At 40.0% G+C, this 12386-nt stretch overlaps 1 protein-coding gene across 1 annotated transcript in view; it reads left to right on the top strand.

The window, feature by feature from the left end:
- Positions 1-12386, top strand: part of LOC123255796 (zinc finger protein 383-like) — a 138638-nt gene that overhangs the window by 84736 nt on the left and 41516 nt on the right. The window lies entirely within an intron of this gene.

Here is a 12386-nt window from a genome sequence, read left to right as displayed (position 1 = left end):
TACCCTGGCCCCCTAACCACTGAGGGCCAAAATGGAAAATAGAAACTGGAGAGCATTTCCAAGCACCTTCAAAATCAGAATTTAACCCAATACCTCCCCAAAGTTTGTATAATAGTAATAACTTCCAGTGATGTAGCACTTTAGGGTTCTACAAAATACTTTCCATTCTCACCTCAGCCCTGTGGAATCATATGTATAAATATCATGACCCTACTTTACAGATGGGGAAACTGAGGCAAACCAGGTTACATAAACAAGGTTATATTTCTCACATCCACTCAAGAGATGGATTATGCAATTGTATTGGCTCCGTTTTACATACAAGAAATTTAGACGCAGAGAAATGAGAATAATATCTCAGGTTCTAGTAGGAACTGAATATCAGCAAAGGAAACAGGGGAGGGGTGGAGGAACCCATTGCAAAATGAATATTTGGGCATGAACTAGAAGTCCAACAGAAATCCAAGCTAATCCACTGAACTACAGACAGGTAGGGAGTGGGGGAGATGGCCAGGAGACTCTCTACCTTGGAGGCTATTAGAGCACTGTGTTCATACAAGGATGTCTCTGGGGAGCTTATTCTCCTGGAAGGCAAACGCAGTTTTGAACATATTGATTTTTAACAGTGGATTGTACAAAGTGCTGGAGAGAGCCAGAAACCAAGCTATAATGGGGGAGCTGGCACCACTGTTCCCTGATAGCAGTATTTCTACACAGCTGGTTTATTGGTCTTGAAGAAAAGCCTTGGAAGTGTCCCGCGGTTAGGAGAAGATCGATTTATGGACAAGGCAATGGAGTAAGAGTTTGTTTTGAGGTGTGAGAGTAGGAAGCTTCTTGATATTCCTCTGTGAGAGCTCAGAGGGAACAACCAAGGACAAGTCCTATTATGGGAAGACGTCTTTAGCCAGGCTTGTGGTCACCCATTATCAATAATGCCAATATCATGATGGCCAGCATCCCCATTTATCAGTCTCCACCTTGACTCCTGTTCTCTCTATCCCCATTCTCATCTCTACTATACCTCTTGCCACATTGTTCCTTCCCTTTGGCTTTATTCTGTTCTCATTATCTCCTTCCCCATCCCCCATCTAAATCATTCTTATCACTAATCCTTTCCCCTCCATCTTCTTCCTCAATCCTTTCTCCTGGCTTGATCCCTGCTGTTAGTAGATGGATCAGTTTGAAATGATAGCAAGGAGGCCGGTACTTGATCTTAGCCCTGTTACTGATTTTCTCCGTGACTTTACACAAACCCCTTTCTTTCTCCAGGCTTCAGCTTCCCACCTCTAAAATGGCAGGTTTGGACTCAATAAATTACATTCTAGTGCCATAGGAAGAGAGCCAGGAGAACTAGATTCTGTAATGAGTAGAAAAGAATCCAGCTGTCAAAATTCCCACTGGAGTTTCTCCTAATTTGTCTCTAAACCAGGCTTTATGTGGTGGCTCTGCTATTTCATTGCTGGCATTTATAAGAAAAAGACTAATTTGGGTGGAACTACAGGGATAAATGATGGAGACTGACACTTCTACCCTTTCCTTCTAGTCTTACTAAAGCAGAGTAGTTCCAGACTTATGAGCATGGCCAAGATAAGCTATTAGGGGCATGATGGAACCTGAAAGAAATTTTCCCACTCTAGTCCTAATAATAGCAGATAGTTATCTTTAAAAATCAACAAAACAGATTTGACCTAAGAGATTTTTTTCCCTCTCCTGATTGGTTGACTTCTGCCTTGAGCCTAACTCACAAAGAGCTAAAATAGTCTTGGGCTACAGATAGTTCTCTTAAAAGAGCTATGACCACTTTGCTGGCTGTGGAGAATTAACACCATCGCCAATTCACTTGAGAACCAGAAGATGGCAGCAGAAGGAATACTGTTCAGCTGGTGACATCAGCAGCCAAGTAATTCAGAAGAATTGCCCAATTCACCAGAATGTCCAATGGCATCAGTCATTTTGCATGGAAGCCTAGAGTAGCATCTTCAGAGTCAAAGAAGTGTTCCAGATGAGTCATAGCCATGGAAAATTATGGCTCTGGGTGTATGAGGGAATATTCTTTATTATTTACCCAGGTAGTATAATAGATAAGGTGCTGGACCTGTGGTTCAAATCCAGCCTCAGATACTTATTAGCTGTGAAACTGTGGGCAACCTATTTAACCCCATTTGCCTCAGTTTTATCAACTATAAAAAGGGGAAAATAATACCTACTTCCCAAGAATGTTGTGAAAATAAAATAGGATAATAGTTGTAAAGTGTTTAACATGCTACTATGCTACTGGGCACATAGTAAGTATTTTGTAAATGTTAGTTATTATTATTATTAATTAGTACAAAGGGTCATGGATTTTGGAGCTGGAAGGGAATTTAAGGATCATCTAGTCCAACTTCCTTATTTTACAAATGAAGAGGCTGAATCCCAGATAGAGGGATTTGTACGAGGTCCCACAGAGAGTAAGGAGGCTGGGAGGTAAGCCGGAATCTTCTGACAGCAAATGCAGAGTTCTTTCCGCTATCCTACACCACTCATCGGTTCAGCCTCAGTTCTGAAAATGACTCACTCTTTGTATGACCTTGGAAAAGTCAGATCTTTTCTTTTTGGATCTCAGTTTCCCCAAATGCAAAATGACACAACCCTAGAAGTTTAATAAGGTGCAGGACACTGACCAAGGAGTCATAGGACCAAGATTCTGTCACTACTAGGCTGGGTGTCCACCCATCCGAAAGCCCTGCCCTCCTTTTCTTTCCTCTCCAGACCTCTGTTTCCCCATTTGTACAACAGCCCTCCTAGACTTTCCAGAAATCAGGATGCTCTAATTGCTAATGGAAGTCTTTATTATCTGAACCAGAATAAAAATGGAAAGGAATAATAAAAAAAAGGTGGAGAAAGAAGGTGGAAGGGGGAGGGAAAGGAGGGAGAAAACTCTAATGAATAATTAGTTAATTTAAGAAATAACTCAGGCCCTAGCGTAATTAATTATTCTTTCTCAGAATGAGATGCTGCTCAGGCCTCTGGCCTCAGTGCAGGCATTTTTTTTGCCTTGCTGCTCCCTTTCTTCTTTCCCTTTATTAATAAAGTGCAGCAGTTACACCGATGCTCGACTGGGCTCAGCACTCCTTATAAACGTGTCACTCCTCTGACTAATTCTTTTTAATTAGAAACAACAAGGAAAGAGAAAGAAATGTCCTTGGGAGCCTCTGCCTTGATCAGACAGTGATTTAAAGGGGTTGTTACCATCAACAACAGTTCAGCAGATTTTTATTCCCTCCTATCATTTCCCCTTCCTCCTCCTACTTTCCCTACTCTCCCAAGCCAGATTGAGAGCCACAGGGAGTCTTGGCCTGGGAGCCTGGGTTCTGATCCAGGTTCTGGGTTTGGGTTCTAGATGTGCCGCTGACTTACCTGGGGACCTTCAGCCGATCCATTCTTGTCTCTGGCCATTTTTCCCAGTATCCAAATGAGTTTGGGGTAGGCGATCTCTCTAAGGTCCCTTCTAGTTCTGCCATTGCATAAATCTATGTTGGTGAAATGATGATTACCAGAGAATGCTGGAGCTGAGCAGAGCTTGTTGAATTGGGAAAGGGCCTTAGAAACACAGAATGTTAGATCTGACTGGTATTTTGGACAGTGTGATATCTTCATTTCACAGATGGGGAAATTGAGGCACGGAGGAGAGAAGAAGTGCTTTCTAAGGTCACAGAGGTGGAAAGTGGCAGAATAAATATTTGAATTTAGGCTTTCTGATTCCAAATCAAGGTGTTTCCTTCCTCTATTTTCTCTGCCTCCATGCTATTTTTCTCCCAAAGGGATGAACTTTCCTCCTTTTTTTTTTTTTTTGAGATAAGTTGTGTGTGTGTGTGTGTGTGTGTGTGTGTGTGTGTGTGTGTGTGTTAAAGAAAAATGCAAAACTGGTGCAGCTCAGGGAACAAGATTTCCCTGTAAGGTGGTTTAGCTATAAATTTCAAGCCCGTCTTTCTCTTCTCCTGCCTCTCGGCTGGGAAATCCAGGAGATTAACAGCTCCCAAGAGCCAGCTCATGTCTATGGAAATGGCTCTGGTGGGCAGTAAATCTCTTCTAGATTGGGTCGGGTCCCCTCGGCAGGCCCAGCTCCCCTCCATCAATCTTTCCCTTCTGAGCCCAGGGCACTGCCTTCCCTACCTTTCCTGGGCAAGGTAACTCTGGAGTATTAGACCATGTCATGAATAAATAAATAAAAAATAATAACTCCCATTTCTATAGTACTTTGAGACTGATAAAGCACTTTTCTCACAATAATTCTGTGAAATCAGGGGTTCAGGTATTATCGTCCTTATTTTGTACAGCAGGAAAGAGTGGCGGAGAGTTGAAAGGACTCGGGTGCCAGGGATTAAGAGTTCAGAAAATGGCAGAGATATCTAGCTCAGTTTTCTTCTTTTTACAGAGGGCAAAAAGTGTGAGAAAGATCTGTGAGGTTTAGTGGACTGCAAGCTCACTAGGAGTCAATGTGCGTGTCCCAGCAGCCAAGAAAAGCCAATTCCATCCCAGTCTGCCCCAGGGAAGCCCGGTATCCAGTTAATTCTGCTCCTTATACTCCCACCCTAGTCAGGTCACATTTGGAGTGCTGTATTTGGTTTGTTGTTAAGTATTTCCAGTCATGTCTGACTCTTTGTGACTCCATTTGGGTTTTCTTGGCAAAGATGTTGGAGTCTTTTGCTATTTCCTTCTCTAGATCATTTTACAGATGAGGAAACCGAGGCAAACAGGGCTAAGTGACTTGTCCAAGGTAAGTGCCTGAGGCCATGTTTGAACTCAGGTCTTCCTGGCTCCAGGTAAGGTGCTCTATCCATTCTGCCACCTAACTGCTCTGTGTTGAGTTATGCAACCACGTGGGATCACATTTTAGAAAATGAACATATATGTATATATTAAACATAAAAAGTAGATATTTATATATAAATATTAAATATAGAATATAAATATATCCACATATTGACATACATAATATAAATATTTCTAGATATTAATGACATATATAATATAAATATATCTATATATTAGTTAAATGTATAATATTGATGATAAATACATATTGTATTTATATATTAGCTACATAATAATATAAATCTATATATTAGTTATATGTAATATAAATATTAAATACATTTATTTAATATTAAATACATTATTCAAATATAAAATAAATATATCTATTAGCTACATATATTCTATAAATATCTCTATTATATATTAAATATGTTTAATATACATTACATATATTAAATATATTTATTATATATTTATTATATATTTAATATATGTTATATATTAAATATCTCTGATATTATATTATATTACATATGTATATGTAACTATTAAATATATGATATAACTGTATCTATATATACACTGTAGAACACCTAGAAAATGGTAAAAGGACTGGAAATTAGTCTATACAAGGATTAATTGAAGAAACTATAAATGCTTCACATAGGGAAGATTTGGAGGAAGGTGGGGTATTATATGACAGTTGTCTCCAAATATTTGAAGGGCTAGACTTGCTCTGTTTGGATCCAGAGGACAGAAACTGCCATGTTGCAGATTTAGGTTTGAGAAAAGGAAAAGCTTCCTGGAATGAACTGCCTTATGGGGTAGTGACTTCCCTGTCACTGAAGATCTTCTTGTTCATATTTGATTTAAATTAGATTCTTTGGTTCTTTCCAACTTTTAAATTCGGTGCTTTCATGATTCTGTGAGGGCAGGTTGGTCTCCGGATGTTTGGTTCTGAGGGCAAATAAAGCCGGCCAGCCCTCCTCATTGTCAGAGAGGCTCGGGACGGGGATGACAGACCTAAGAAAGAAGTGGGGAGGAAGGAAACCATCCATGTCAGATGGATGGTGGGAGCTAGCTCCCAGCATATGGAATATGAGAAATAGAGGAAGGAGTGTAAGGAACACAGAAACTGGGAGGAGAAGGAACTGGGGGGTGGGAGAAAAGGGGGTGGTGGTGTTGGTAGTGGTGGTGGTTCAAGGAGGGATGAAGCGGAGGAATGATGAAATTTCTGAGTCATATCTGAATCAGCCTGGCCCAGGCACAGAGACCCTCTTCTCTTTTCTCTTCCCATTCTCAGCAATGACCCCACAGAGGACATTTGGTTAGTGCCTTTGTCTCACCCCACAGTTTCATTAAAACCTCTCAAAAGCAAGGGCAGAGTGAATATTTTGAAGCTTCTTCAGACTCTCAAGCCATAAATATTTCTTTGGGTATAATCTTCCTTTTTTTGGCTGCAGTCTTTGTTCTCCAGTGAAATGGAGAGGAGGACTCTTAGATATGCCATGTTCCCAGGGAAAAGTCATTCAATGTCAGAACCAGAAGGGACCTTAGAAAGCCTCTAATGCAATACACTTTTTACAGCTGGGGAAACTGAGAAAATCCAGAAGGAAAAAGGGAATTCACTAAGGCCACATAGTATATCCAACTTGAATTCCCTGGCTCACCAGGGGCATGTTGAGACAAAAATAATTCAGTAGGAACCATTTGGTAGAGATTGAACAGGAAGAAGAAATTCGAACTCTGTTTTTTTAATCTGTAAAATGGGGGCGTTATAACAGAGGGAACTTCAAGAACTCTTCCAAGTCTAAATCTGATTCCATGATTCTTCCTTTCTCTTTATGTTTCTCTTTACTCACTACTCTCCTTTCTCCTTTCCCTCCCTTCCTTCTTCCTTCTCTCCTTTCTCTCCCTCCTTTGTCTACCTCCCTTCCTCCTTCTCCCTTCTCCCCTTCCTCTTTCTCTTCCTCATCCTCCTTCTTCTTCCTCTTCCTTCTCCTCCTCTTCTTCTCTGTCTCTCTGTCTCTGTCTCTGTCTCTGTCTCTCTCTTTCTCTCTGTCTCTCTCTCTCTCTCTCTCTCTCTCTGGTCCTTTCTTTCTTTCATGTCTGGTCCTTTTTCTTTCTGCCCTTCTCTTCTACTTTTCATTCTGTCTTAGTCTGCTTCCTCCTCTTAATCTCTCTACACTTCTTTCAAAACCCTTACCTTGTCTTAGAATCAGTACTAAGTATTGATATTAAGTTGGAAAAGTGATAAGAGCTAGGCAATTGGAATTAAGTGACTTGCCCAGGGTCACACAGCTAGGAAGTGTCCAAGGCCAGACTTGAACATAGGACTTCCCATCTCCGGGCTGGGCCTTGCTCTCTAGCCACTGAACCACCTAACTGCCCCCCCCCATACTTATTTCTGTCTCTTTGTTTCTCTCTTTTTACCTCTGCATTTATCTCACTCTTTCTGGTTTTGACTCAATAATATAAGGGATGTTCTGTATGTGTGGTTTAATATGGGGACATTGTTGTCATGGAGTCTTCTGAGTGAGAACTTTGCTGAGAGATGTGTGTGGAGGGAGACATGGGCTTTGATCTTTCCATTTTGGTGGACCAATTACTACTTGTTTAACCTTGGACAAATCATGTAATCTTTCTTAGTTTCTTTATTCGTAAAAGAGAGAATTGAATTAGATGACCCCATTCACCTCGAAATCTCTGATTCTATCACTTTGAGGATGGAGGAGATGGATAGTGCCAGGTTTCAATGTTGTAAGAAGATCAGAACAATACTTACTTTGACAGAGACAGAAAAAGAGTAATAGGCTGGAGCGGGGGCCCTTGGTGTCTGTGAACTCATTTTTTAAAAAATTGATAACTATGCTTCAATATAACTGGTTTCTTTGTTAATCTGAACTATTTTATCCTAAACATTAAAAATATTCAGAGGAGTTCACAGACTCACCAAACTGTCAAAGGGCGTCTATTCCTCCCCCCAAAAAGGTTAAGAATCTTTGATTTGGAGGAGCGAATGAAAGGAGTCACCTTCTGGGTCTTCTACTAGGGCAGCATGGGAAGCCACCAGGCAGAGGACGGGCAGAGGGCATATTTAGATGATTCAGGGAGGCATGGCACAGAGAGTGGTGCCAGCTTCAGTGTCCAGGCTAGAGGTATCTTAGGAGAGAGTGCCCAGGCTCTTTTACTTGATAACTCTAGAATATATCTATTTGAATGCCTTGATCTTATTTTCTCTAGTGGACTACTTCAGATAAACCCATGCTGTGTTTGTGGTGGCTAAATAGGGGAAAAAGGACCCCTAGGTTAGGCCATTCAGGGAATGGTAGCAGTGGGAGAGAAATGTAATGCTCCTAAGCTTCCAGAGCCATTCAAGAAAGATAATAGGATTATAGGATTTAGAGTTGAAAGGAAAAAAATAAATTCATAAGATCATAGAATTTAGAATGGGAATGGACACTTAGGGATCATTTAGCCAGACCCCTTTACTTTACAGATGAAGAAACTAAGGCCACAGAGGTGAAGTGACTTGCTCAATGTCACACAGGTAAATAGGTAGAATCTATTTTCACTAGAGGGAAACCCCAAAGGTGACTGTTTCCTTTGCAAGGAAAATAACCCTTGGACTAGGAGAGATCAAAAGAAAAGAACTAACTGGGAATTGAAATCCAAGCTAAGTGAGGGTCTAACAAGAGAACCTAGCTGCCCTCAATAAATAAATTGAGGGTACTAAGGAAGGAAGCAGCACAACCCAGGGGCAGAATGAGCACATGTGGTGGCGGAGGAGCTTTCAGGGATCTTTGAAAGAGAGGCTCCAGGACTGGAGAGAGACAAAGTCCTGATGGGCAAAAAAGAGAAAAGAATGGAAAGTCTGTAAGCTCTAGACCATTCATTTTGATTCTTATTCCTCAAAGACTTTCAGAACAGTTCATTAGAACAATGGTTTGTAAACAGTTGAAAAAGGGAAACAAACCACTAAGTTCGACTTCATCAAGAAAACAAATCATAACTATTTCTTTTTTGGTGACTTGGGTGATCATAGTTGGCTAGTAGGTCAGAGGAATGCTGTAGCCCTAGTTTAGAGAGTTAGAATTCAGAAAAGCACTTGACAAAGTTTTTCAATCTGTTGTTGTGAATGGAAACATGTAGACTTTGTCATTGTTGAGTCATGTTTTCAGTCGTGTGCAACCCTTCATGATTCCATTTGGGGTTTTCTTGGTAAAGATACTAGAAGTGATTGGCCATTTTCTCTCCAGTTCACTTTTCATATGAGAAAACTGAGGCAAACAAGGTTATGTGACTTTCCCAGGGTAACACAGCTAGTATGTGTCTGAGGTTGGATTTGAACTCAGCTCCTCCTGCCTCCAGGGCCAGTACTCTATCCCTTGTACCACCTAGTTCCCCAAGAGAGAAGATACTAGACTAGATAGTGGACTAGAAAAATAAAATCATGTGGATTTGGAAATGGTTGAATGGCCAGACCCAAGACATAGTCATTGATGAATCGATGTCATCTTGGGGAGAGGTCTCCAATAAAAGCACTTTATAAATATAGTATCTTATTTGATACTTACAACAGCCATGGGAGGTAGGTCCTATTATTCTCTACATTTTCAAAATGAGGAAACTGAAGCAGATGGTGGTTAAATGACTTGCCCAAGGACTTACATTTTGTAATTGTCTGAAGCCTAATTTGAATCTAGGTCTTCCTGACTCCAAGTCCAGCTCTATCCACAACTCCACATAGTTGCCTCTCTCTAATGTGCTGACCCTGTACTATTTAACATTTTTATCAATGGCATGAAAGAAAGCAGGAGAGGCACACATCCCATTTGCTGATAATGATCCCAATGGCTAACACTAGCACTGCTATTCAATTTAATACAATTAAAGCAAATATTCATTAAGTACCTACTATATTCATTCACTATTTTAGCCTATAACAGAAAAAGCCAAAAAAATTAAAGTACCTGCACTAAAGATGTTTATATTCTATACAGAGGAGCCAACATAAATAAATACAAGGAGATTTGAGGAGAGAGCTAGCCCCCCAAAATGGGATGGGGGATTCAATATGGAAGCCATTGAGCTACATCTCAAAAAAAGCTAGAGATTCTAAGATATGGAGGTGAGGAGAGAGTGCCTGCACAAAGGAAGCAAGGGAGGGCATTATGAGTTCAGGGAACAGCTAGTAGTCCTGTTTAATAAAAATATAGGTGAACAGGGGCAGCTAAACGGGTGAATGGATAGAGCACCAGGTCTGGATTCAGGAAGACTCATCTTCTTGAGTTCAAATCTACCCTCAGACACTCACTAGCTATATAACCCTGGGCAAGTCATTTAACTCTCTTTGTATCCATTCTTTATCTGTAAAATGAGCTGGAGAAGTAAATGGCAAACCACTCTAGTATCTTTGCCAAGAAAGTCCCAAATGGGGTTACCAATGACTCAACAAAACCACAGTAAAGAGTGAGCAAAGGGAATTACCATGAGATAATTCTAGAGAGATTGGTTGGGGCCAGATTGTACAGAAGACATCAAATACCAAGTTGAGAAGTTTATATTTTATCTGAAGTCATCAAATACCAAGCTAAGGAGTTTATATTTTATCCTAAGGACAATGGGGTAATTTGAGGTTATGGAAGAGTTTTGAAATGAATGGCATGGCCAAACTAGGGTCTTAGGATAACTATTATCCTCATTTCTATCTTCATTCCCATCACCACCATCACCATGATCACTGTCAATGACCAAACAGCAAGCATTTATTAAGCATCAACTGCAATGTGCCAGGCACTGTGCTAGGTGCTGGAGATATAAAAAGAAAAATAAAATAATTCTTGCCTTCAAGGAGTTGTGTTTGATCAGAGGAGGCAATATATTTACATAAAAATATATAGTCGTCCACTATATTGAAGTTCACTTATTGTGACTTCACTGTATTTCGGACTTAAAAAAAAAATCTAATTCTGCATTGCGGAGTTTTCCCTCTATCGTGGGACTGAACCACAGGGCTGTTTTCTTTACCTGTGTGCTGACTGGCTCAGTGTTTAAAAGAGTGTTGGAAAGGTTAATAAAAGTGTAGAAAAGGTTTATAGAAGAGTGGGAAGGGTTTACAAAGCTTTAAAATATAAATAAATGATAAAATGAATATAATTCTGCTACTTTGCAGATTTTTACCTATCGTAGGGGGTCTCTGGAACTAACTCCTGTGATAGGTGAGGGATCACTGTATATGAAATGAATAAAAAGGTAGCATAGGGAGTGAAATCATGTGGAATACACGCATGCATTCCAGGAATTTGGCGACAATTAGGGAAAGCACCTAGAGATTTGAGATGGAGTGTTTTGTGTAAGAAATATCTGGAAGGCCAGTTTAGCCGGAACATAGATCTCAGGAACTGGAGTTATATGGGGCAGCTAAATGGTGCAGTGGCTAGAGTGCCCATCTGGAGTCAGAAACATTCACATTCCGGAGTTCAAATCTGGCCTCAGACACTTATCAGCTCTGTGTTCCTGGGCAAGTCATTTAACTCTGCTTCCTTACTTTCCTCATTTGTCAGATGAGCTGGAGAAGGAAATGGCAAACCACTTCATTATCTCTGCCAAGAAAACCTCAGGTGAGTTCATGAAGAGCTAGATATAATTGAACAACAACAATAATAGAATAATAGGTTGGACCAAGTGGAGAGGGGCTTTAAAAGCCCAACATAAGTTTACATTTTGTCCTAGATCACTATCATTATTTTAATTCTTAGGGAAATTTACTTCCCAAAAGAAGAAAAAAAGGACAGATTGGCTCAATATCTCTTGTAGGCTTTCCTATCTTATATTTGCCTGTTGCTGGCCTTTCTTCTACCCTGCCCTGGATCACCACTTTTTAGGTTGTTTCATTATTACTTGAATAGTTTATTATATTAACATTAATATAATATTACATGACTAGTTTCAAAAAACATTGAATAACTATGTTAACATAGAGAAGAGTTTCTAGTGGAGAAATACAAGGATACAACACTTTGTCTTTCGTTATTGAACATTTTTAGCAATGATTTGTAGCATGATGTAGTGGGTTTGAAGTCAGAATGCATAGTTTCAAATCTTGTCTTAGCCATTTATTCCCACTCTGACCATGGATAAATCACTTATCTTTCCTGGGTCTCAGTTTCTTCCATCTTTAAAATAAGAGAGTGGCCTTAGACAACATGACTCTCCATGATTTTTTCCAAACTTCAATCTATCCTATGCTCCCTCTGGGCTTCATTTTCTTCATCTACAAAATGAGAGGATTAGATTAGATCTTCTTTAGAGTCTTTTACAGTTTCGAATCCTTTGAGTGAATGAATAAGTGAATGAAGGACTTATCAAATTTATAGATGATGAGGAGCTAAGAGGAATAAATAATAGTTAAGACCCAAAGGGATCTCACCAGACTAGAATGAGTGCTGGGTTACAACTGACAAAGGGAAATTTAATAGAAATAAACCCAATGTCCTGCACTTAGGCTGAAAAAACTTAGTTGCTCTGGTGTAGAATCTGGGAAGGCTTGGTTAGGAAATACAAAATGTGATAAAACAACAACA

This window comes from Gracilinanus agilis, chromosome 1 (genome assembly GCF_016433145.1).
Source record: "Gracilinanus agilis isolate LMUSP501 chromosome 1, AgileGrace, whole genome shotgun sequence".
NCBI classification, from domain to species: domain Eukaryota; kingdom Metazoa; phylum Chordata; class Mammalia; order Didelphimorphia; family Didelphidae; genus Gracilinanus; species Gracilinanus agilis.
This window is presented reverse-complemented; position numbering and strand designations above follow the sequence as displayed.